Source organism: Rana temporaria, chromosome 3, assembly GCF_905171775.1.
Source record: "Rana temporaria chromosome 3, aRanTem1.1, whole genome shotgun sequence".
In the NCBI taxonomy this organism is placed as follows: Eukaryota; Metazoa; Chordata; class Amphibia; order Anura; family Ranidae; genus Rana; species Rana temporaria.
In genome coordinates, this window is record NC_053491.1 from 334459066 (window position 1) to 334482688 (window position 23623).

The window sequence follows — 23623 nt, forward strand, 5'->3', positions numbered from 1 at the left end:
TGGAAAAAAATGTTTTGCCTATAGTTTTACTTTAAGACCCTTAACTTTTACTACTACAATAACACTTACTGCAACTGTCATGGTGAAGGGACCCTTCTGCTTGCAGGGACCCTGCAATGTGAAGCAAAACCCCTTTCCTCTCAAACTCCACCAACTTGTCACAGTTGGTGCAAACCATCACACTGCCACCATAAACTAAAGACAAATGCATATACACTTTATACATTGAACCCGGTGTTACTACATGGAGGAATTCAGAATCATTTGACTGAATACATTTTTTTGCTAAAAAGTCCCTTTAAATGGCTTTAACCTTAGCCTCAGACTCTAGTCCTTGTCCCTATTTAAAGACTTTTATTATAAGGCGTATATATTGTATACATAGGATTGTCATATGCATATTGCATGGTTAATGCCTCCTTATCAGCTGTGTCAGAGAATACTGACATAGTGTGATATATGTAATGTAGATAATTGAAAGCAGCCAAGAAAAATGCCTACTCCCACATTATCTAAAACCATGGTTACCAATATACAAGACTAAACACTAAAACATGTACAGTATAGTCAAATGACATTTAGCTACTAGATATTAATAAACAAAAGGAAGTCAGTTACTTGGTTCCTACAGTCACTGAGATCCAAGAGAACAGAAGAACCTGGAATTCCTTTGTGACTATTTTACTGGCAAAATTGAGCGATACAAAATGATGTGGCAACATGCATCCCTAGTCACCCTTCCAGCATAAATGAGCTGTGCTTGTCTCTCCAGCCACTAGGTGGAGATGATATGATTTTCAGCACTATTAGAGAATACATTCTAATAGAGATGCAAGGGATGCTGTTGGCGGGGCAGTTTCCAAAATCAAGAACAGATTGCTACACATTATAACGTTTATGCTTCAGACTAATTCTTACATGAACCATGACATTACTATCCAAATAAACCATGGGAGAAAAGTCTAATCCAAAAATCTTTTAAAAGAAATTTACTCTAAAAGAATTACTCGTTTTGGCATGTCCTTTTATTTTTAATTATTTGCATATGCAAACAGAATTAATATAAATTATATTAAATTCCATGTTTAAAAGTGACCAGCAGGTGGCAAGCTTTATCAGAAAAGCTGCTGATATACTACTCATATCTCCTCCCCCAGTCAAAGAGTCTCATACAATTGACTTAGAATATTAGTACCGGTATATCATTTTTTGATTGTTTTCTGATGTATCTATTAAGGAACTCAGCAGATGAGAATTCTGTCCTTTAGTCCCCAGTAGGGATGAATCTGCTTGGGTTCAACTCAGTCCCCAGTAGGGATGAATCTTCTTGGGTTCAACTCATGGGAGCTTAATTAAATCTGGCTTGAAATCCATTAAATCTGTCTGCCAAACCAGTTAAAGACTAAAGGGGAAAAATCTCAATACTAAATTCTGTCCCATTTCAAGACTAAAGCCTCATACACACGCACGGTTTTGTCAGAAAGAAACAGCAAGAAAACTGCTGGCAGAGCTTTCTTGCCGAGTAAACCGTGCATGTGTACGAGGCTTTGAGGTTTCTCATCAAGAAAACTGCCCAGAATCTAGACTAGAAAAATAGAGAACCTGCTCTCTATTTTCCCGTTGTGATTCTCGGCAGTGTTTTCCTGCGGATAAACCCGAGCGTCTGTATACTTACCTGTCGCCGTGGAAACTCGCGCATGCTCGAAATGACTTTGACGCATGCACGGTAACGTCTAAGGCATAGGTAGGGTGAAGCAAGATGGCGGCGACAGCATCGAATGTGACGAGCGCATGCTCATCGTAGTCGATGACGTCACCACGTTCGTGCCATTCCAAAGAACGGTGGTTCTTTTGAATCGTACGTCTGTACACTCAGCCGGCAAGAGAATCTTGTCAGGAATCTCGTCAGGAAAAACAACGTTTTTTTCCTGACAAGAATCTGGGCTGTGTGTACAGGGCTTGATAGGAAAGCTTTTGTAAAAAAAAAAAAAGAAGACAATTAACAAACAAGATAGCACAATGCGTACTTTTAATGTCACTTGGAAAAAACACACAATACCTTAAATTACATGCTTAGGAGAAAACATATTCTGGCACCACACATTTTGGGTGTGTAATTGATTTTTTTCATTTTTACATATAACTTAGCTTTAATACACCACAAGTACCCCAATCTGATTTATTTACATTTTATAAAAAAAGGCTGTTTATGTAGTTTTAACTGCAACAGATGTTTTTTTATTAAATGCTAACAGGCGTAAATTGAACAGTGGAAGTAGAAGCCACAACAGATTTTAATGCTATAGTAAAGTTTACTCTTAGAAATATAAAACTAAAGCCCTCAACGTTCTACAAATTGGAAGGTGGCATAACAGTTGATTAGTATAGTTTGTGAGCTTATTTTGTTGCTGTACCACACTTCAATGTCTTAAAAGTTAAATGTCAAAACAGAGTGCACAAACACACTTCCAAATCACAACCCCACATTCCCTAAACCTCATCCCATCCTCATATCTCACATATAATGTAAAAATATTTTGAATTTAGACTTCAGTTATGTTTGTGGTGAAAACAGACTAGCATCAGGACAGTCCACGAGCACTTGAATTGGCAGCAAATAGAAAAAGACAATACAATGGGAGTGCATTATCTGAGAGACAGCATCCAAATATATTGCTCAGTGGCTGCACAGTGTATAAGTAGCTTGGTTCAGTGCAAAATAATTAACAGGTTTTATCTTGAGTGTTTTATTTGTGTGATAATAGCCACAAATGTTTTATGAAGGTTGGGAAATATATAAGCAGCTTGGTTAGGCCACAATATAGGGGGGAGAGACAAGACAGGTTTGATCTTAAAAATAGAGATTCAAGTGCTAAAGTAATACTAACGTACTAAAGTATATTGTACAGTGGCTGTACAGTGTGGTGTCAGATGGCAGTAGGCATCAGTTGCCATCTGGAGCTGCAAAAAAAGTTATACTAAAACACAAAATGTTTAAGTATATAGGGATATGGCAGGATTACTGTGCACATGGGGTGAGGATGTGTGTTTTGGGTGCACAATGTTTTCCATTTTTGTTTTTTTTTAAAGCACATTTTTAGTATGGCAGCTGTGACCTCACCCATGTAAGACTATAATGTGGTTAGCAACTATGGGTAGTAACTAATAATACAGTATCATATGTGTATTGATCTCATCCCTACTACTGCTTGTACTGTTGATGACTTGAATTGTAGTTCCAGTTAAAACCCAACAAGTTTTATGAGTGGAGCAGCTGGAAAGCCTAGTAAATTTTGAATCCTCCAATAGGACTGCTTCCACAGGTATGCACCAATTAACCTTGGGAAATGCCTAAAGCTATCCATAGGTATACACTGGTAGCCACCTAATTCAACTGATTTTGGTCAGAGTCAGAAAAAACTCATGTCAGCAAAAAAACAGCTGACCAACTGATCTTGGGGGAGGTAATGAAATGATATGATCAGATAACTTGACTGACTGCATTTGTTCACTGCCTGCATAATGGATGGGATGATTATGAACATAAAGATGCTGAGACAGTATGTTGGTGATGTTTGGATCATGCATCTGTACTCTAAAGTCTACGATCATTGGTCATCATAGAATTGTCCACAGGTCACTGATTCAGAAATGACTGAGGCTTAGTGGGCTTAATTCAACCATATGGCTTATTTTTGTAGAAAGGTATAGAGTTTTACTTTTCAGGTATAAATGACATAATTGTATATAATAAATATGACTTAGAGTATCTGTGTGTCTGGCTATAGAATTACTCAGGGCTGGGCTGACTCTTCCTTGTGTAACAGATGGGCTGGTACTGTCTGCTGGAGACATCATTTCTAGAGCACCCTATATTTGTGAGTTATTATTATTTTTCTGCTATGTAATACCCCCAACTACAGCTTCAGCTCTGCCACCCTAGTCTGAGAACTTTTCTGTCATACAGGAAATAGTCTGAGCGTGTGAGCTGGTGGAGGGTGTAGTCTGGGAATGCTGGCTACCAATGCCCCAACCTGCATGAGTGAAACACCTTCATTGTACTCACTGCCAATCCCAAATGCTGAAGGAAACTGACCACAATTGGGGGTTTGTTTCCTGACTCTTCTTTTTACGACAAAAATTTTGTGGTATGATATAGACTGAAAAGATCTGTTTTGTAACATTCAACTTATTTTTACGAAAATGGTTTAGTAGGAACCCAAACACTACTGGCCAGCGTAATGTCAATCATTATAGTCTTTATTAAAAGACTCCCCCGTAGCCCACCTAGTAAAGCACCTTCCTGCCCGCTCCTGTCCCTGTGCAGTCCTGCTCATTACTGCACATCCCATTGAAAGGACAATGTCAAATTTGTGAGATTCCCCTGACCATAGAGCTGAAGTTTGCATAGGGCACTCTATGATACAGCACTCAGCAGGCCTGGTGATTGGCTGCTCAGGCACTGTTTCATTAATTATTTGATTTACCCATAAGTACTTTTTTTGAAGCAATGTTGTGGGAGAGCATGAAAAATAAGTATAATCTCATTACTGTGCCTCCCAACCAGCAAATCTGCTACTTTACATTATACAAGCCTAATTTATTGGAACCCCAGACATATTTATTTTCCACGGTTGAACACTTATATGTGCGTATTTAAACATCTTTATTAGGTTAGAGTTTTGATTGTAGTAATAAGCTCTTACATCAATGAACTAAGATTACACTTATCTGGGTCATTATATGTGTGAGAAAATCAATTACAATGAAATGAAACTATACATAGGTAAACAGAAATAGTTGTGGTCTAGGTAATATAAACCTCATTAATACTGATGTCATCTATTTACATAATGGTAATCTATCCCACAACTTGTACTGCGGGTAGGGCAGATCATTAAACAAAGGTGCCTATTAAAAGGTCCAGATTACAAAATCAAAAATGTATTCTTACAGGAATCAATTTCTAAAAATCCCACCAATTTCTAAAGCTAGTCAGGATAATTACTACACAGTTTAAATTAAGTAAAAAAAAAAAAAATGCAGCAAAATCTTTCATTTATTATCTTCACTTTTTCATGTTCGCTAATATTCTACCTCAGCTTTCTTCAAAACGGGTGTTTTTTTAAAAAATTTTGACTAGTTTTTGTTTTTGGGAATTTTTTTCCTGATCTGTATCACAAATGTTTTAGCTCACTTAACTTTGGAGTGTGTTTTAACAATGCAGGGCCAAGTATTGGGTTTGCCTTTTTCCCCACTTCCAAGGAGTATGTACTCACCTTTTCTTTCCTGTCAGCTGCTCTGTTCAGCTGCCGATCACAAAGAATAAACTTAGAACTTCCAGCTAAGGAGGAGCATGTGATCATTTGATGTGAAAGCAGGGGGATTATCACAGGGCTCAAGTCCTGCGGGAACACGTGGGAGCGGAGTTCCTGCACTTTTTTCACAGCAGGAACTCAGTTCCCTTTTGCAGGACTAGAGCAGCCGAGAGCAGCCGAGCCACCCGAGCCAATCCTTCACTAAGCGGCGATGCCCAGCTCGAGTCACTGTCAGGGGCAGGCGAACCTTAGTAATCCTTTGTTACTGGCCGCTTCCTGTATATGGATTCATCGGGTAGTGTGCGGGCATTCCGTCACTTCCTCGATGCCGCAATGTCTCCTGGGAGCTTTTGTCATTGTTCCCAGGAGACATTGCGGAGATCTGCCGTGTGTTATCGCGGGATTTAGAAAGAACTTGCTTCTTTCTAAATCCCGCAATAAATCACGGCAGACCTGCGGTTTAGTAATTATGCATATGAGTGTATCATTCTATTTTTTTTTTTTTGTGGGGGAGTGGATCTTGGGTGGGAGTTCCCACACTTTTTTCCCCAGGACTTGACCCCTGGATTATCACCACTATTGTTAAATGGGGAGATTCCATAACCTTGTGTAAGCTACAAATTTAGCAACTTGCACCTTACGCAGGGCAGCTTTTCTCACTCTCAGCAGCCCAAAAGAGTGGTGAACATGTACTGCTGGGATTTAACTGAACTAATTTCCTTACCCTGTAAGGTCCACTATACCTGTAACACATCATCTCCCATATAAAAAAGCTTAGCAAAATAAACCTGTCATTAGGAAGTTTACTTAATAGTGTGACATGACATGAGTGCATGTAGTAGTTCCTGTTGCTATTAGATAGTTGGCAGATTGCTTTGGGATTCCTGAAACCATACCATTGTCATCTAGAAAGTTAGCACTTGGCCTGCCTCCTGCTATTCATTGTTGGCTGTGAAACGTGATGGCTTTTCCATAGCAGAACACCTTGTTTTCAGGGCACCCAGTGCGCTCCCTTTAGGTTCCTTCATAAAAGTTTGTAAACATCCCCTTTTTGATGGGAATTGTTTAATGCTCCTTGCTAGTTTTGGGCAACGCTACAACCTATGTCAGGTTTTTATTGCTTCCTGTATCCCTGTTGGGAAGATTCCTCCTCACTTCCTGTCCCACATTTCCAGTGAGGGAAAAGCACCACAATGGGAATATAGAAAGCAATAAAACTGCTGGCGTTCTAGTTTATGTTTTTCTGTCTTTTGCGCTGTATGTCACATAAGGTTTATGCTTAAGTAACATGAGAAGTGGATGCAATCATAACACAGCTATCACCATAAATTATGTTTACTTAAATGAGTACTGACGTCAGTAAAGGCAGTATTAAACTGTAAAAATCTTACATTATCCCTTTCCCAGCTGTAAGAAAGCAAGATACAGTATGAACAGGTCTATCAAACAGTCAAACATGTAACATCTCAAGAACTTGAAGAAAATGGCAGTCATCAATGTGATTAACAGGTACCCAGGTTGCAGTGTTTTTGCTCTGCGTCCATTTGCCTATTGGTGTAGAACAGTAATATAACTGTAACTGTTCTCAATAAAACAGCAAGCTGGAACAAAGAATACTATAGAGGAGTACAGGGTTGGGTGAAGAGCAAACTGTGGCCCCTACTTCAACAGCACCCTGGCCTGTAGCCACCACAAAAGCGTTTGTAGCCAGTTTGCCCAGCCTGGACCTGGAGTGCCCACAGTAGTAGTAGTAGTAGTAACCCGAATAGGGCGAGATAGAAAGAGGTGCAATGCTTGTCCCTGTATTTTATTTCCTATGAATTGCCATTGTTGCACATTTGTTGTTGATGTATTTGCCATAATGTATTGCCACTATTAGCAACCGTTGCCCAAATATTGGCCATGTAATGCCTTGATTGCCCATGAGTTGACCACGTATTGTGACAACTGACAGTGTATTGCTCACATGTTCTCATGATTACAAGTGTGGTGTCCACATATTGCCACAATTGTGTGTAGCAGCATCTCTGTCTTTCCTTGTAGATTAAAACAGAAAGGTCCCCTACTTACAAACATCAGACCTACAAATGACTGCTACTTACAAACTGAGGGAGACAACAGGAAGTGAAAGGAAATCTACCCCTAGGAAGTGAAATTCACCCCTGTGAGAATTGATATGGGAAAAAGGTGTCCCCACTTATGCTTTATCACCAGTCCATGTTTCCCTAACAACCCAAAATTTTCAAAATCCAATTGTCATTGGGACAGAAAGTGACGTGAAATCGTCTGAACGGGGGCACAGACAGTAAAACAAATGTTACATGGGTGATAACCCTTCCCTATGCTATCCAAAAAGCTTAAAAATAGATTTTTTGACTGGAGCTACACTTAAAAAATGTACCTGTTCCGACTTACAAACAGATTCAACTTAAGAACAAATATACCGTCCCTATCTTGTTTATAACCCGGGGTCTGCTTGTATTTACTTTCTGGATTAGGTCATATTGGAGGGTCTGGTTTAATGTATAAATTAATTAATTAGAAAGGATAATAAGGGGTTTTATATGGAGGGGGAAAAAGCCCCATATAGCAGCAGAGACCCTGATTAGACCTAAAGAGGAAGGAGGAATGCAGCTGCCGGACTTTAAAAGGTACTATGAGGCGTCGGTATTAAGGAGGATTACAGACTGGGCCCAGGCCGAGGGTGGAAGTAAAAAAAAGTGGGTGGAAGTCGAAGAGAGTTTAAATAAAAAAGAGCTTGGAGATATAATATGGGTACCGCGGCAATTCAGAGGACTGCCTCAGGATATGCCTGTAATAACAAAAGAAACTCTTAGAATTTGGGATAAGGTCTGTAGGACAAAAAAATGGCTGTATAATAGCCCGCTGTTGCCGCTTACGGGTACAGACTTCTTCCCACCGGGCAAGGGAGGGGGGATGTACTTGAAGTGGGCAACCTCGGACACTCTAAAACTGAAGGATGTATTGAAGGGTAATGTACTCTGCTCGTTGGCAGAACTCCAAGAGAGATATGGTCTGTCCCTAGGGGACAGGTGGAGGTACAGACAAGTCCAGCATTTTGTGGGTACTTTGCCAAAACCCCTGCGAGCTATGAATGAATTAAATCAATGGGAAAAATATACGACCCAAGGAGAATTGGGAAGACAGGGAATATCAGGTATCTACAAAATGCTGACAACCAAGATAGAACTAGGGAGACTGAAAATAATAGAGAACTGGGAAATAGAACTTAATCAAACGATATCCAATGAAAAGAGGAGACAGGTATTAGACTATGTCCAGGCCACATCGATGGATGCAAAAGTAAAAGAAACCAACTATAAGTTACTTACTAAATGGTATTTTGTTCCAATGAAATTACACAGAATGAGTAGTGAGGCCTCTTCCCTATGCTGGAGGGAGTGTGGGATGGAGGGAACCCATGCCCACATATGGTGGCAGTGCCCCCTCATACAGGTATATTGGAGGGAGATATTGGCGTTGGTTAAAAAAATAAGTGGATATGAAATAAGGTATGATCCATGGGAATGTCTGTTTCATACTACGAGTCTGCCCAGGAAAAAGTATAGAGGTTCCTTGGTTCCATTCCTATTGAATGGAGCCAAGGCACTAATCCCCAGAAACTGGAGGAAAAAAGAAGCACCCTCGATTGGAGAGTGGTTTCAAGAAATTGAGAAAATGAAACTGATGGAGGAATTGTGGTCCTTCCATGTGGATTTAAGATCAAGACATGAAGTGATCTGGAGGAGATGGAGGGAGTATAGGGCTGGGAGAGGGGATGATGGGGAGGGAGGGAGTGGTGGGGAGTAGATCAGGGGGGAGGGAGAGGGGTAGATACTGTCCTCCTTCTCGCCCCCCCCCTCCCTTTTCCTTCTTCTTTTTTTTTTTTTTTTCTCTCTCTCTCTCCTCTTCCTCTTTTTCTTTTTTTTTTTTTCTCTCTCTTTCTCCTTCTTTTTTTTTTCCCACCTCCCTTCCTTCTCTCCTACACGAGAATATACACAACAAGGGGGCTATGCCCCATATAATATTTTTTCTTATCTACCTCTCACAATATAGGGGAATTTTTCTTCCTTTTTTTTCTATTACCCCTATATGTGTGTTTGCACTCTAATAATATTGATGATATACACAATAATGATTATTATATCATATAAGGGATTGGTCCCTTCCCCCACCTCACCCCTAATACACAATAGGTGGAAATTCTTCCCCCTAGGAATAATTTTTTTATTTTTTTTTTTTTATTTTTTTTTTCCCTCACACCTTTCACAATGTAGGGAAACTCGGCTTCCCTTAAAAGAAAGGGGGGAGGAAGATGATTAAACTCCTTCTCTCCCTTCTTTTTTTTTTTTTTTTTTTTTCCTTTTGTTTTGCCTCTTTTTATTTATTTATCTATTTATTTATCTATTTATTTTTTCCCCCCTTCTAGTAGAGTATACACAATTAAGGGGAATTATCCCCCCATATGTTAATTAGATAAATTATGTTCTTTTTTGTCCAGCACTAATAGGGGAATTGCCTTTTTTTTTCTATTCCCCTTCTTATTAGATATATTTTCTCCTTTAATTTGTCTTTACATATTTTTTTTTTTTTTTCTCTCACATTTAATGTATTCACACAAGGGGAAATATCCCCCCTAATATATTCTTGTCTAAACACTTACCTTTCATGATCTAGGGGAGGGGGGTATGGAAGGAGAAGGAACTGGAATGTATGTTAGTTTGGGTATGTATGTGAATGGTATGTGTGTAAGTATATGTGTATGTGTATGTATACGTATATGTGTATGTATGTGTATGTGTATATATATATATATATATATATATATATATATATATATGTGTGTATGGGTGGGTGCATATATGAGGATATATGTATATTTCCTTTCTTTTTTTTTTTTTTTTTTTTCTTCTTTCTCTTCTTTCTCTCATCCATCTTTGTTTTTGTTTTTATTATTTTATCTCTCTAATGCCTCGTTACCCCACGCCCCCATCTCCCCCACCTATCCCGCCCCCCCTCCATTAGGGGCTTTGGAGCCTTCTCACCCGGTGCTCCTCATAAAGAATGCAATGGGAAAAATTAGATCTAGAGGCAAAGTGGTAAGGAATATTCTAGAAGAAATACCGTCTGAAGATGTCTCCCCTTTTATCTCTTTTATTCATATTAGTGTAAGGGGTACCAATTCGAGACCATGTATGTTGTTAGTCTATATGTTGATTTTATGTTGTATTTACTGTAATGTCTAGAAAAAATATAATAAAAGAATTTAAAAAAAAAAAAATAATGTATAAATTACACTCATATTCATACCCATTGTTTTTAAACCCTTATTCATGCCACTTCAAGGACTCCTTATTGCCTTTTCCACCTATAGTTCTCTTAAGCCTCGTACACAGGATCAGTCCATCCGATGAGAACGGTCTTAAGGACCGTTGTCATCGGTTAACCGATGAAGCTGACTGATGGTCCGTCGCGCCTACACACCATCAGTTAAAAAACAGATAGTGTCAAAACGCAGTGACGTAAAACACAACGACGTGCTGAAAAAAACGAAGTTCAATGCTTCCAAGCATGCGTCAACTTGATTCTGAGCATGAGTGGATTTTTAACCGATGGTTGTGCCTACTAACGATCGGTTTTGGTTAAATTTAAAGCAAGTTGGCTTTTTTTAACCGATGGTTAAATAACCTATGGGGCCCAGACACGATCGGTTTTGACCGATGAAAACGGTCCATCAGACCGTTGTCCTCTGGTTAACCTATCGTGTGTAAGAGGCCTTAAGCTGCATCTTCCTAATGAAAAAAAATCCTAGACGATCAAACTTTTATGGCTCTATTAGAACTGCTTTAATGGAGCTAACTTTTGCAAATGAGGGGGTAAAGCATGATATTAATACTCATTCTCAACAACATAGGGGCTTCCTGCTTTCTTAAAATTAAAAAGCCATCTCAATGTGACAAAGCTGGTAATTCTAATTGAGGGTTTTCCTTCACAACAGATGGGTGGAGTTTGGGTTGCAGCTATAAGGGATGCCCTGGTGACCATAAGGTAAGAGGGAACAATTATAACTACTACTCCCCTTTGTGTATATGCTGATATTTTTTGCAGAATAAAGCAATGTTTGCTTTTCTTACATATCCCTTTCTGGTTTCTGTTTGAGCCCCTAATATCATTAAAAAAAATTAATGCGTTAAAAACATTAATATTTTTCCATTTTTGCTTGTGTCCCTATCATCAAAATGTTCTCCTACAATTCCTGTCCACCATAGACACAACAGTTGTCACCGAGGACAGGCATTCCCATTGGAAGGTTCGCTCGCTATTCCTTTTCTGGAGAAACATATTCCTCTTTTGGTGACAATGGCCACTAGGATAAATAATATCAATCTTCCCAACAGGAAAATAGACAGCAATGAAAACCTATCCCCTAAAAAAAAATAGAAAATTGTGCTGCTTGTGGTACAAGTTACAGCCAAATACAGAAAGCAGAGGGAATGAAGGAAAGATCTGTAAAAATGCTTAGACATGTGTATTACACAAACATTTTGCATTCATGATTTAGGAGTTTACATGTGTAAGAGGAGTTATTTTTAAATTTTTAAGTGGGACAGTGGAAGGTGGTTCTAGAAGAAATAAGCACAGCCCCTTGTCATGCCTTCTTGCAGGGTGTGGTGCCAGTGATCAGCTATAGATTGTGTGGAGCTTCTAGCATACATTTAATAAAGTAGTTTCTACACTCACCAAACCCTTCCCCTTTTGCTTCACATCCCATTAGGCTTAATAATTTACAACCAGGTCTTCTAGGATGTCCAAAAATAAAAAGAGTAGAATACTATAAAGGATATATAGGTAGTTTCTGAGCTATTGTTAGATCTCAAAATAATCATTCTTGGTATCAAGTTCACTTTACGAAGTCAAAAAATCCTTTTTATATCACTCTAGGGCTTCAGGTCATGACATAATGATGAATCATTTTTATTTAGTGGCCACTGTGAGTGTAGAAAGGATTTGTTTCCCTGAAACCAGAAAAAAAATAGATACGTTGTATTCCCCAGGAATGTGAGGGGTTAAGTGAAGCTGGACCTAAGATGAGTTTCCAGTTTCCATTTGGCAAGGAAGTCCTGGAAATATTTGTGGAGGTGGAAACCATTGTAAGGCATTATATTTTATTCTCTTAGAAACAATCTGGCCTGTGCATTAGAAAGCATTTCAAAATATTAAAATATATTGTTTAAAGAAATACTGAGAGGAGAAATTGTCTGTATGGTTAATACCAACCAATCAGGCTAGGTAAGAAATGTTGAAATGTTAAGTTTTATCAAATTAAGGTTCTTCTTTAAAGCCCAACTTTGGGCTCCAAGCCACCCCAACCAGTAGCCCTTCCCCATCCCCTGGAGACCTTCCTTAGCAGTATTTTTTGCTTCTCCTTTTATATACTTTCCTTTTCTGGATGTCTTAAGGCTGATTAAGTGATGGCCTAAATGATCTTACCTTTTTGCCACTTCCCTTGCATTAGGTGTTCCTCAGTGATATTTAGGGGTCAGTAGAAAACAGGGGGCTGTGGTGATGCTCCTTCGGGAGCAGGTTCATGACACTCTACACTCAGTAGAGTTTGAAGGGTGCTGGGCTTTATTCAAACTTAAAGACTGACCTGTTTTCTTAAATCTGTGAAGACTTTTTTTTTTCTTTCATTAAGATGTGTATTATTTTTCAAAGAATAGGTTACATCTTCCAGATCAATTCAATCTATTACAAAATCTATCCGTAGGATGGAGTCCATGTGGAGTCCATAGGAACAGTATGGCCAGAAATTATGGATGTATTAAAATATAGGCAGCCTAGTTTGCTAGGGGTAACCCTTAATAAAGTGTACAACTGATGTGCTAAGTGTAAGGGACTTGAAGGAACAGGCCATCGTCAAGATTTAAGTACAATACCAGATATTAATTGACTTACCAAGTGTAGGAAGATAAATCAGGTAGTTAAGACTTGTGAAAAATAACAGAAATGCATAGAAACAAAGAAAGGAAGGCAACTCGAGAATAGTCATTATCAGGGCTGCAGACTTTTTTATGGTAAGTTAATGCAACACAGGAAATGCTAGAACTACCCCTGGTGTTTACACAATATCTTGCTATTTCCTTTTAACTGGAACATATAAGAGTTTGGGGTTGGCTTTATTCTATTTCCATGGTTTCAAAGTTTTGAGGTTTTTAAACATGGTGCACATCTGCCTTCTTACTATATATATAAATTCTGTATTTTTTGCCAATAGATTTTTAAAATTTAGCGCACTAAGTCACATAGAAGATAGAGTACCACAGAAGTTTTTTTACTTTCAAACTGTTTGTTTCTCATTAAAACTCCCTAAGTTCTTTGCGCCTAATGTGGTTTGAGGGTCCCATCATCCAGAAGCTGTGTTTCCTGTCTAGGTGCTTGCTTCGGCTGGCCATACATGGTTTGAATTTAGGCAGGTTCGGCTGAGATTAAAACCAATAATGGGCAGGCTGATTGTTCAAAGTTGATCGAAAGATCAACTTGGAAACAATCAGCCTGCTGGATTCGCTTCTGATTATCCACGTCTGTGTTGATGGGGGAGTCGTGCAAATTTCTTTCCTACAACTTGTGGTTGCAGAAGAGAAATTTGCACAGTCTATGGCAGTGGTTCTCAACCTTCTAGTGGCGTCACCTCTTGATAACATTTCCCAAGTTGTGGGGACCCCTAACAGTAAAATTTATTTTCATAGCGTGGGTTCAAATCACCCAAGGCAAGACAAGTAATTTGCGCCCCTAACCCGCGGACATTTAGCACTCCCTGATTGCCTTCCACTTGTACAGTATTAAAATCCCTTATAGTACATTTTATGATGTACCACTCTTTCTCTTTGCTCTCCTTTCTTTCCCTTTCATCTCTCTCTATCCTAATTCCTTGTTTTTTCCCCATCCCTCCCTCTGTCTTTCTTGCTCTCTCTTTTTTTTTTTCTTTCTCTCCCTTTTTCTTTGTTCCTCCACCTCCTATTATCTCCCTTCCTGGGAGAACATTGCAGGCTTCAGGAACAGCCCAGGATTTGGTGACCCCTGGCAAATCATCATTTGACCCCCAGGTTGAGAACCACTGGTCTATGGGCTGCCTTAGGCCTGCAATCAGCATGTAACCTGGGTCAATATAAGGAAAGACCTTCCTTGACATCTTTTGCTCTGTGTCATGTCAACTGTGATGTAGGCAAGGCTTAGAAACCCCTTACCTTACTCTACGATAGGGCCCATATTACTAAAGCCTCTTCATAGCACCATATCTGCAAACCGCCACGGTTCTACACTACTAACTCTGTCAGAACCTTGGATCAGGCCAATACAGAACAAGAAAATAATATTCCTTAGACAAGCATCTGCTAGTTATAATGCTTGTCCTATTTCTTTTGCATTGTCTTACTTTCGTCTGTGTTGCAATTCCTTTTTACTCTTGTTAGGTATGTTTATATTGTATCTTTCTGTTAATAAAATCCAATTAGGCAACAGTAATTTTTGAGGGGAACACAAATGTAGTAGCATTGTATAATGGTATAATGGCATTGATCTCTAATGCCGCGTACACACGATCGGTCAAACCGATGAGAACGGTCTCATGGCCATGACAGCTTTTGGCCGAGAAAACCGGCCGTGTGTATGCTCCATTGCAGTTTTCCCGACAGGAAAACCGCCGGGAATCCTGGCGGGAAAAATTAGAACATGTTTTTTTTTCCTCCCGGGATTCCCGGCTGTTTTTAAGCCAGCAGTTTACCTATGGGGAAAACCTGTGGTGGAGCATACACATGGCCGGGTTTCCCGACCAAAGCTCTCATGGCAGTTTTTCTGCCAGGAAACCCGGCCGTGTGTAGGGGGAAAAAGCTACAAGGCATTAGACATGAAAAGTGTACAAAGTATGTATTTGTATAGTTTGTACTTGCCTCAATCTATAGCACCAAGTGTAATTTCTCTCTGCTTTTTAGTTCCTCTGCTATCTGCATGACTCGCTACTGAAAGGATTCCCCAACTCCAAGAGATGGAGGCGGATGGGGAGGAGAGCTCCAGCACACAACATGTAACCGATAGCCTTAACTGGTCATGTTTCCATGTGTGCTTTACAGAGGGGGAGGGGTGGGGGTTACCCTTCTCTTCACGCAGGTCTCAGATTTAACAGAGCTCTCTGAGCTCTTTCTCTCTGAGCTGTACAGTGTGTGTGACATTAGATTCCCACCCCTGCATTCTAGATCTAAATAATGCTGTGTAAAATGTGTGTTTTAGAAGGCTGTAGAAAAGAGAGGGCTGCAGATAACATTGAACATACAGATAAACATGTACAACTTACGTAGGAGGATTTGTTTCATCTCTGTGTATTACCTAAGTCCAGTGCCTTCACTGGTATATCATGTAAGGGTTTGTAACCTTTATGTGTAAACTCAGTTGGGTTGGCAGTTGGTGGTGGCTAGTGGGAAGAGGTATATCTTCTTGGCGATGAGTAGAGGACCCCTCAAACAAAACATGTGTCAAGTGTCCTGAGCTCCTGTGGTTTTTGGGCCCCAGGTACACTGTGACATTGGGGTTGATATACTAAACATAAATAGTCTGTGCACTGCAAGTGCACTCGAAAGTGCACCCACAAGTGCACTGCAAGGGCAATTGCTCTAGATCTGGGGGGGACATGCAAGGAAAATAAAAAAAAGTTTGCTTGCACATGATTGGATGATAAAAAAATCAGCAGAGCTTCCCTTCAGTTCTAGACCAACTGCAGTAAATCAACCTCCCTGTCTTAGTTGAAGAGCTAAACTCACGATCTTATGGATAGGTCAGTGCTGAGGTGGACCAGGGGGGTGTCATTGTGGTGTTTTAAACCTGACATCTGTACACAAGGTGAGCAGACAGAATGGCTCCGCATAAGTTTTGGGGTGGTTTCCAGTACAGAGAAGGTGGCCCCTGGATAGTCCTGTATTACTGTGGGCCCCTAGCAGAGCAAGAAGTATGAGATACAGCAGGAGGCAGTCTACTTGATTATCTCCTGTAACATGTCCATAGTCTCCAGCCACTCCTGCTTCATGTTTGCAGTCTTTACTCATCTCCTGTAGCATGTCCTGAGTCTCTGATGGTCTTCAGCTTTCTAAAAGTATTACATGTGCTGAATATTACATTTGTCCACATGGTGACGTCAGGGGCCACATTGAGGCCCCCTCTATCCAGTAAGTTGACCAGCACTTCTGTACAGAGCAGAAGGGAGGGGGTGAATGAATGCAATTAGGCATTTTGAAGCGTGTTGAAAGTTGATGTTTAACAGAACCGAATGACTTCCTGTCTTTGATTACACGCTGATCAGACATTCACGTTGCATAAGGATGAATAGAATGTCTGAAAAACAAATGGTGTAAACTTAAGTAAACCTGTCATTAGAGAAACACAAAGGCTGGCATTACTGACTTTCTTTTGAAGATGTTAAGTGATTGGCTTTTATACTGACCCTATAGCTTCAGCAATTTTTGTGTGACTAGCCCAGAACAAGCGTTAAGATTTATATTGTTTAGAAAATGTTGTATAAAATCAGAAGCAGTGACCTCACCCCCAAAGTGTCCAGTGGCTATAGAGATCATGTAGACAGTTGCTAAGAAGGTTGTCCATACCCTGACTTTATAAAAAAAAAAGAAAAATTGAGGGTTTACACCCTTATAACAGCCTTCCTCAACCCCATATGCCGCGTACACACGATCATTTTTCAGCATGAAAAAAAGCGTTACGAACAACAACAACTATGTTGTGTTCACAGCATCTCCCCACAGGGATGTAGTCCCAAGGGAGGGGCAAGCATGCTGGCTAACCCCCAGCAAGAACGGCTCGGATGATGGGGGCAAGCTTACTGAGGAGGAACAGGAAGTGAGAAATTCAGACAAAGAAAAAAAACATTTAGATGGGAAATCGAAAAAAAAGGTAAGTGAACCAACAATGCACTAGCTTAAAGGAACCTATTTAGAAAATAAAAAACAAACCTTTACAACCCCTTTAATAATGGCTTCGGACTATGCAAGCAGTATCAAGTGGGAGATTTATTTTCTGCTGATCATTGCACAAGGAACCCTTAGCAACCTCTAGAGAAACCTTAAGGTTCCATGGAAACCTGGTTAGGAAAAATGATTTACTGAACCCTGTGAACAAGGATCATCCTCTTTATCAAGTTCAGTGCAAACATCTTAATAGCCCTACTGGGATGCTTGCACAGTTTTGGGTAGAAGGACCCTTCAGCTACAAAGTGTGAGGAAGTGTATTATACATTCATATCTTCTTGTGCTACCCTCTCTCCTTCAACATAGATGCTGTAGGTAAAATCAGTGTAAACTTTTTACGCTGATGCCGTCAAGTGTCATAAGCTAGAATGGACTGTTATGGTAGATGTAGACCAAGTCACTAAAATCTCTTATGAGCTTTAATGCATAAATGCATTTTCAAAAGTCATTTTCAGTATTCAATTTTTTTTTCAATAAAATAGTACATAATGATTCTTCCATAAAATTTCCTGTTCAGGCATTTCCGATTATAGGGTTACAACATTTTTTCCCTGTGCCCTTGCCTTGTCCCCCTGACACATGAGATTTCAATGAAGACTACAAGTGATGGGTTCAACACACATGGTCCAATGAAAAGCAACCCTAAGGCCTTGTACACACGAGAGGATATCCGCTGGAAACGGTCCGCCGGATTTGGATCTGATGGCTGTACAAACCATCAGATCGAAACGCGGCGACGTGCGCGACCCTGAAGGTAAATACTTCCACGCATGCATCGAATCATTACGACGCATGCGAGGGATGGGAGCGGACGGACTGATCCGGTGAGTCTGTACAGACGACCGGATCAGTCCGCTGGACTGGATTCCAGCGGATAGATTTCTTAGCATGCTAAGAAAATTTTATCCGCTGGGAATCCGCTGGGAAATGTCCGCTCGGACGTACACACGACCGGATCTATCTGCTGGAACTGATCCGCGGATCAATCCCAGCGAATAGATCCGGTCGTGTGTACGGGGCCTTCGAAATGCCACGCAGCCAATATATGTAAACAGAAAGAAGTTATGGAAAAGAGTACCGCTCCAAGCCCTGCGACCTATGCTGTGCTCCCGCCCTGTAGTACTGACAGGTGCAGACTCTGCGCTGATCCGTGGAAAAAAGAAATGTTCCTGGACTGCTGCACTCTGATAGGCGATTTATTGAAACAAAATGAACAAAGGATAAAATCCAAAGCTGTATAACATCCAAAAATTCATGCAATACTGCAATCAATGGTAGAAAGTGGACATAGGGGACAAAAAAGCTAACATGTTTCACATCATGGATAGATGCTTAGTCATAGCTCAGAAACAGAAAGAAGTTGCAAGGAACTTGCAGTAGATCAGCAGCACTGAGATGCAACAAAAGATAAATGAAGGTGAAAACAAATATTTTAATAAACTAAAACTAAAGTTTTTGATAAAGGGTTTACATCTACTTTAGGCTTGCCAAGGTTTGGAGCTGACAAGGTAGTTTAACTGGCATTGACTTTGAACCCTCCAGGCTTTGAAACTTGGCAGGGTGTTTGCAAGAGTGGAGGAAACTTTAATGTATTTAAAGGAGGTTTGATTGTCAGAATTTGCCTTCACTGTGAATAGAGATTGGACTTAAAAGCTTTATAAAAAGTTCACAGGGCCTTCTGGTTTCTTACAAACTGTGAACTCACCTTTATTATGGCTTTTTAGCATCCTCTATGCATATCAGGATTTTATCCCTAGTATTAAATCTTCCCATAGTAATCCAAGGGATTACATTTGGGGGTCAGAGAGCCCTTTAAATCCACGGTTCTGTGCTAGACTTGACAGATTCAGGATGATCTTGTAATAAAGTTTTTTATAATTTACCTGCTGATCTTCTTTCACACCTAGGTCTAGACATGTTTATTATCTGCTGATATAGTACGTGGCAACACTAAATTTATAAACTGTTGATAATCTTTCCTTATAGAACAAAATGATTGTAAATTATTCCATAGGTTCCAAAATTATAAACTTCAAACCAAATTCACATGTTTCAGTCGTTTTTTAGTCTTTGTTAAAGCGGAGTTCCACCCAAAAATGGAACTTCTGCTTTTTGGAACCCTTACCCCCTCCGCTGTCACATTTGACACCTTTCAGGGGGGTGCAGATACTAAGACGTAGACTCCCATATACGCCAATCCCCCCCCCCCCCCTGTCTCCTGGGAAACACAGTGAGGGTGTGCTGCGCTACTACGCAGTAGGGAATCGGGCAGTGAAGCCGCAACGCTTCACTTCCTGATTCCCTCACCGAGGATGGCGGTGGGGGCAGCCGAGAGACAAGCGATTGCTTGGCTGCCAACATCACAGACGCGCTGTCCATTTTTAAAAAGTCAGCAGCTGCAGTATTTGTAGCTGCTGGCTTGTAAAAGAAATTCGGGTGGACCTCCACTTTAAAGAGGAGGTCCGCCCACTCGGCAAAAATTAAAGCCAGCAGCTACACATACTGCAGCTGCTGACTTTTAATAATAGGACACTTCCTTGTCCTGTCTCCATCAGCTGTCGGGTGCTGGCACTGCCATTGCCAGTAAGGGAACCTGGCAGTGCAGCATTACGGGTTCATGTCGGGTCCGTACTGCACATGCGCGAGGCACCACTGCGCTCTCCTACTGGCCTAGTGGCCAAGGAGGGAGGGCGAGGGGGATGAGCCGCTGACACAATTCTCCGTGGCCTGGACTCCTGGAAGTGGGGACAGGATATCTGTCAAACACAGGTATCTGCTACCCCTCGAAAGGTGCCAAATGTGACACCAGAGGGGGGGGGGGGGAGACACTTTTGGGTGGAACTCCGCTTTAAGGAATATTATCATCATGTTATACTGTGGGTCTAGACATGGCTTTGCAGAAACTTAATTTGCTGTTAAAAAGAAAGATTGAAAAAATGCAATCAATAACCTTATGGTGTTTGCTACCATGAATAAAGTGGCATTTGATATAAAATAGAAACTGATAATATTCTCACTTAGGCTTCCTAAAAATGACATATCTGAGAGTCCATACAAAGAAGAAAGTCCATACAATAAGTGAATCTGTGAATTGCTAATGCTACCCACAAATAATTTCAACTTTCCTGAAATTTGAATATTTTACTATTTATCTGAATTTTAAAGGGCTAAATGCAAAACTGAATACATACATGTGAACTGCCTTACCTGCTGGAAGATTTGTAATTCTATTCAGTTAGTCTTGTGATCCAGGCTCCCCTGCCACACAGCATAGCTGGATTGGTGGCCTAACATTTCTCTTCTGCAGTTAGGCAATGCCGTTTGGTCCTGAACCCATTGCCAGCCTGCTGCCTGGGCAATAAAAGAGCAGCTACACACTAAGGTTATCAATGATCTCATTCTGCTTTTACCTACTGTTAGCAAGTTCCAAGTGTTAGACAGCACTGTCTAGAGAAATATATTTATACAAGCTTTATTTAAAGGGATGGTCCATCCAAAAGCGTTTTTTCAATTTTTGCTGGGTACTTTAGCGTTAAACGACCTGACAGGCTTCTGAGAACAATGTTTAATAAGCAACTGTTTCTTGACATGTAGTAGCAATAATAATAGTCCTAAATGGCATGCTCTTTGTATTCTTACTGCTGTGTTTTGAAGAGTAAACATTAAATTGAATCAGGGCTTCTGTTCTTCCACAGATTATGGAAGCCAAACACAGTTACAAGTGTGATGAGTTTGCACATCCCCTTTGTGATCCCTTTCCATGAGTGTCTACGCCAAATCCTGCAGCTCATTGCAAGCTAACGCATGCCTTGAATTGGTGAACTCTTACTCAGCCTTTTATTTGTGCCTGGGGCTGTGTCACCAGTGCTGCAAAACAGGAAAGGGATCAGGGAGAAGACAGGGAGACTCTTCTAAAACAGCAGTGCTTGATAGATGTAGTATGCATGGTATTTCATTTTCCTCTCCTCCGCTGCTGCTAATCATGACAATTGCTGAATTTACCTTTAATTGTTTCTAAAGTCAAATTTTTTGAGAATGGTAAAACCCCTGTCGATATTTAATATTTATGTGCTATCTGGGTCCCATTCTGGAGAATTCCCTTCACTTCCTGTGAGGTTAGTTCAGCGTTCTTTCCCGTTGAGCTGTTGTATTCTGAAAGGGGGCCCTCCTGCCAGAACACTCCCATCAGCGTTCTCTGCCATTGGCTGAGAGCGCTGATCGGGAGTCATTCGGCTCCTGGTTTTCCAGCATGCATGTCCGACAGAAGACCGAACGTCACCCCTTTTTTTTACCTGGAAGTTGTCTTCCGACATTCAGCCAGTGTGTACCTTGCTTAAGCCACTGCCTCTCAGTTAGCAGCAGCAATGTCAGCCTGCTGTGTGTGCTCCTTCAGTAAGGCCTCGTACACACGACCGGGTTTCTTGGCAAAAAACAGCAAGAAAACTGCTTCTTGCCGAGATTCCCATTCGTGTGTACAAGGCGTTCAGGTTTCTCGTCTGGAAATCAGGCAAGAATCTCGATGAGACAAAAAGAGAACCTGCTCTCTTTTTTTTCGTCGAGATTCTCGTTTGCCTGTTTCCAGATGAGAAACCCGAGAGTGTGTATACTTACCTGTCGCCGCGGAAACCCGCGCATGCTCAAAATGACTTTGAAGCATGCCCGGTAGCAAGATGGCGGCGACGGCATCGAATGTGACAAACGTGTGCTTGTCGTACGCGATGACATCACCGCGTTCTTTCCTTTCTAGAGAACAGCGGTTCTTTTGAAATGAAAGTCAGTACACTCGGGCAGCAAGAGTTTCTTGCCAAGAATCTCGTCAGGGAAAACGACGGGTCGTGTGTACGAGGCCTTAGATGTCGGTTCTGCCCAGACCTTTTTTTCTCAGAAAATAGGTGCAGGAACTCAACCGCGACCCCCCCAAAAATCCTTCCAAACAACATCAAATAGTGGATGTGGTCAAATTTTACTAACAGTTGAAGTGTCTTAAAGGGGCATTAAATACAAGGAGTGCATTATGTACAGAATGCAGAGTTTGGGGGTTGTTACACACAGAGTGCAGTGTTCAGGTGTGCGCTTGCACTACACAGAGTGCATGCCTTACCCTTCTTCAACAGGTGCCTACCTCTGCAACCCCTATTCACATCTTACTTTCACCCCTCTTCAGATCTGACGTCTGCATGCAATGCAACCCCCCTTCCACTGACCCTATCTTCTTCCTCATTAAAAGCTTCACTTGTCTTAATTGTGTTGCTGTATTACGCTGAAGCACCCAGGGGGCTCTAGTACCTACCCACACACTATAGGTGGCTCTGCACTCAGTGGGAGCCGCTCAGGAGATCAGAACTGTGGGAGCTGTTGGGAGACAAGCTGTCACTTGTAAACACAGAAGCCAAACTTCTGTGTTTACAAGTGATAGTGTCGAGCAGGAAGCAGGGGGCCTAAGCCAGAGGTGATGGAAGCTGAAAAACAGCCCTGTTCTGATACACCTGATAGGCCACCCATCATCCGACTAAAGAAGGACGCACGGCAGGCTGACAACTCTGCTGCTTTTTGAAAAGCAGTGGCTTAGTTGTCAGGTTGCAACAGGAAGAGCTATTACCAGCACAATCTCTGGGATAAAGAACCTTCACTTTAGGACTTTAAATCCCCAAAAAGACTTGCAGCTGTAATTGCAGCAAAAGCTGGTTCTACAAAGTATTGATTCAGGGGGCCTGAATACAAATGCACGCCACACTTTTCACATATTTATTTGTACAAATGTTAAAAAAAAATTATAATTTTCCTTCCACTTTACAATTATGTGCCACTTTGCGTTGGTCTATCACATAAAATCCCAATAAAATACATTAAATTTTTTTGCTTGTAACATGACAAAATGTGGACAATTTCAAGAGGTATGAATACTTTTTCAAGGCACAGTAATTTGTTTCTTTGGCCAGGAAGCTATCTGTATGGAGTTTGCACATTCTCCCTATGTTTGCATGGGTTTTCTCTGGGTTTTCTTTGGGTACTCTAGTTTCCACCCATGCTCCCATTCAAGCCTATCAGACAGAGGTCCCAGACAACAGGCCTGTAGAATCCCAGAGGGTAAGATATGACTTAACGGGATACATACATATAATACCAAGCCTCTGCTTTATTTCACTTTGTGCACAGCAAGATTTTCTGCCTTATGAATAACTGAATACATTTTGCATGATCCAAAGTTTTAGTCATGGTTTCCTGCTAGGAGACAAATAAGATGGATTTACAGCAAGG

The 23623-nt window shown here is 40.8% G+C and overlaps 1 protein-coding gene across 3 annotated transcripts in view; it reads left to right on the forward strand.

Annotated features, from left to right (window-relative positions):
• SYNPO (synaptopodin) overlaps positions 1-23623 on the forward strand; it is a 141065-nt gene that overhangs the window by 10099 nt on the left and 107343 nt on the right. The window contains exon 2 of one of the 3 annotated variants that reach the window (XM_040345039.1): positions 6726-6827. The exons of 1 other annotated variant lie outside the window; for it this stretch is intronic. The gene's annotated coding sequence lies outside the window, so the exon portion shown is untranslated. Of the gene's footprint in view, positions 1-6725; positions 6828-11337; positions 11388-23623 lie in introns of all 3 variants that reach the window. One more of the 3 variants, XM_040345040.1, reaches the window with a different exon arrangement.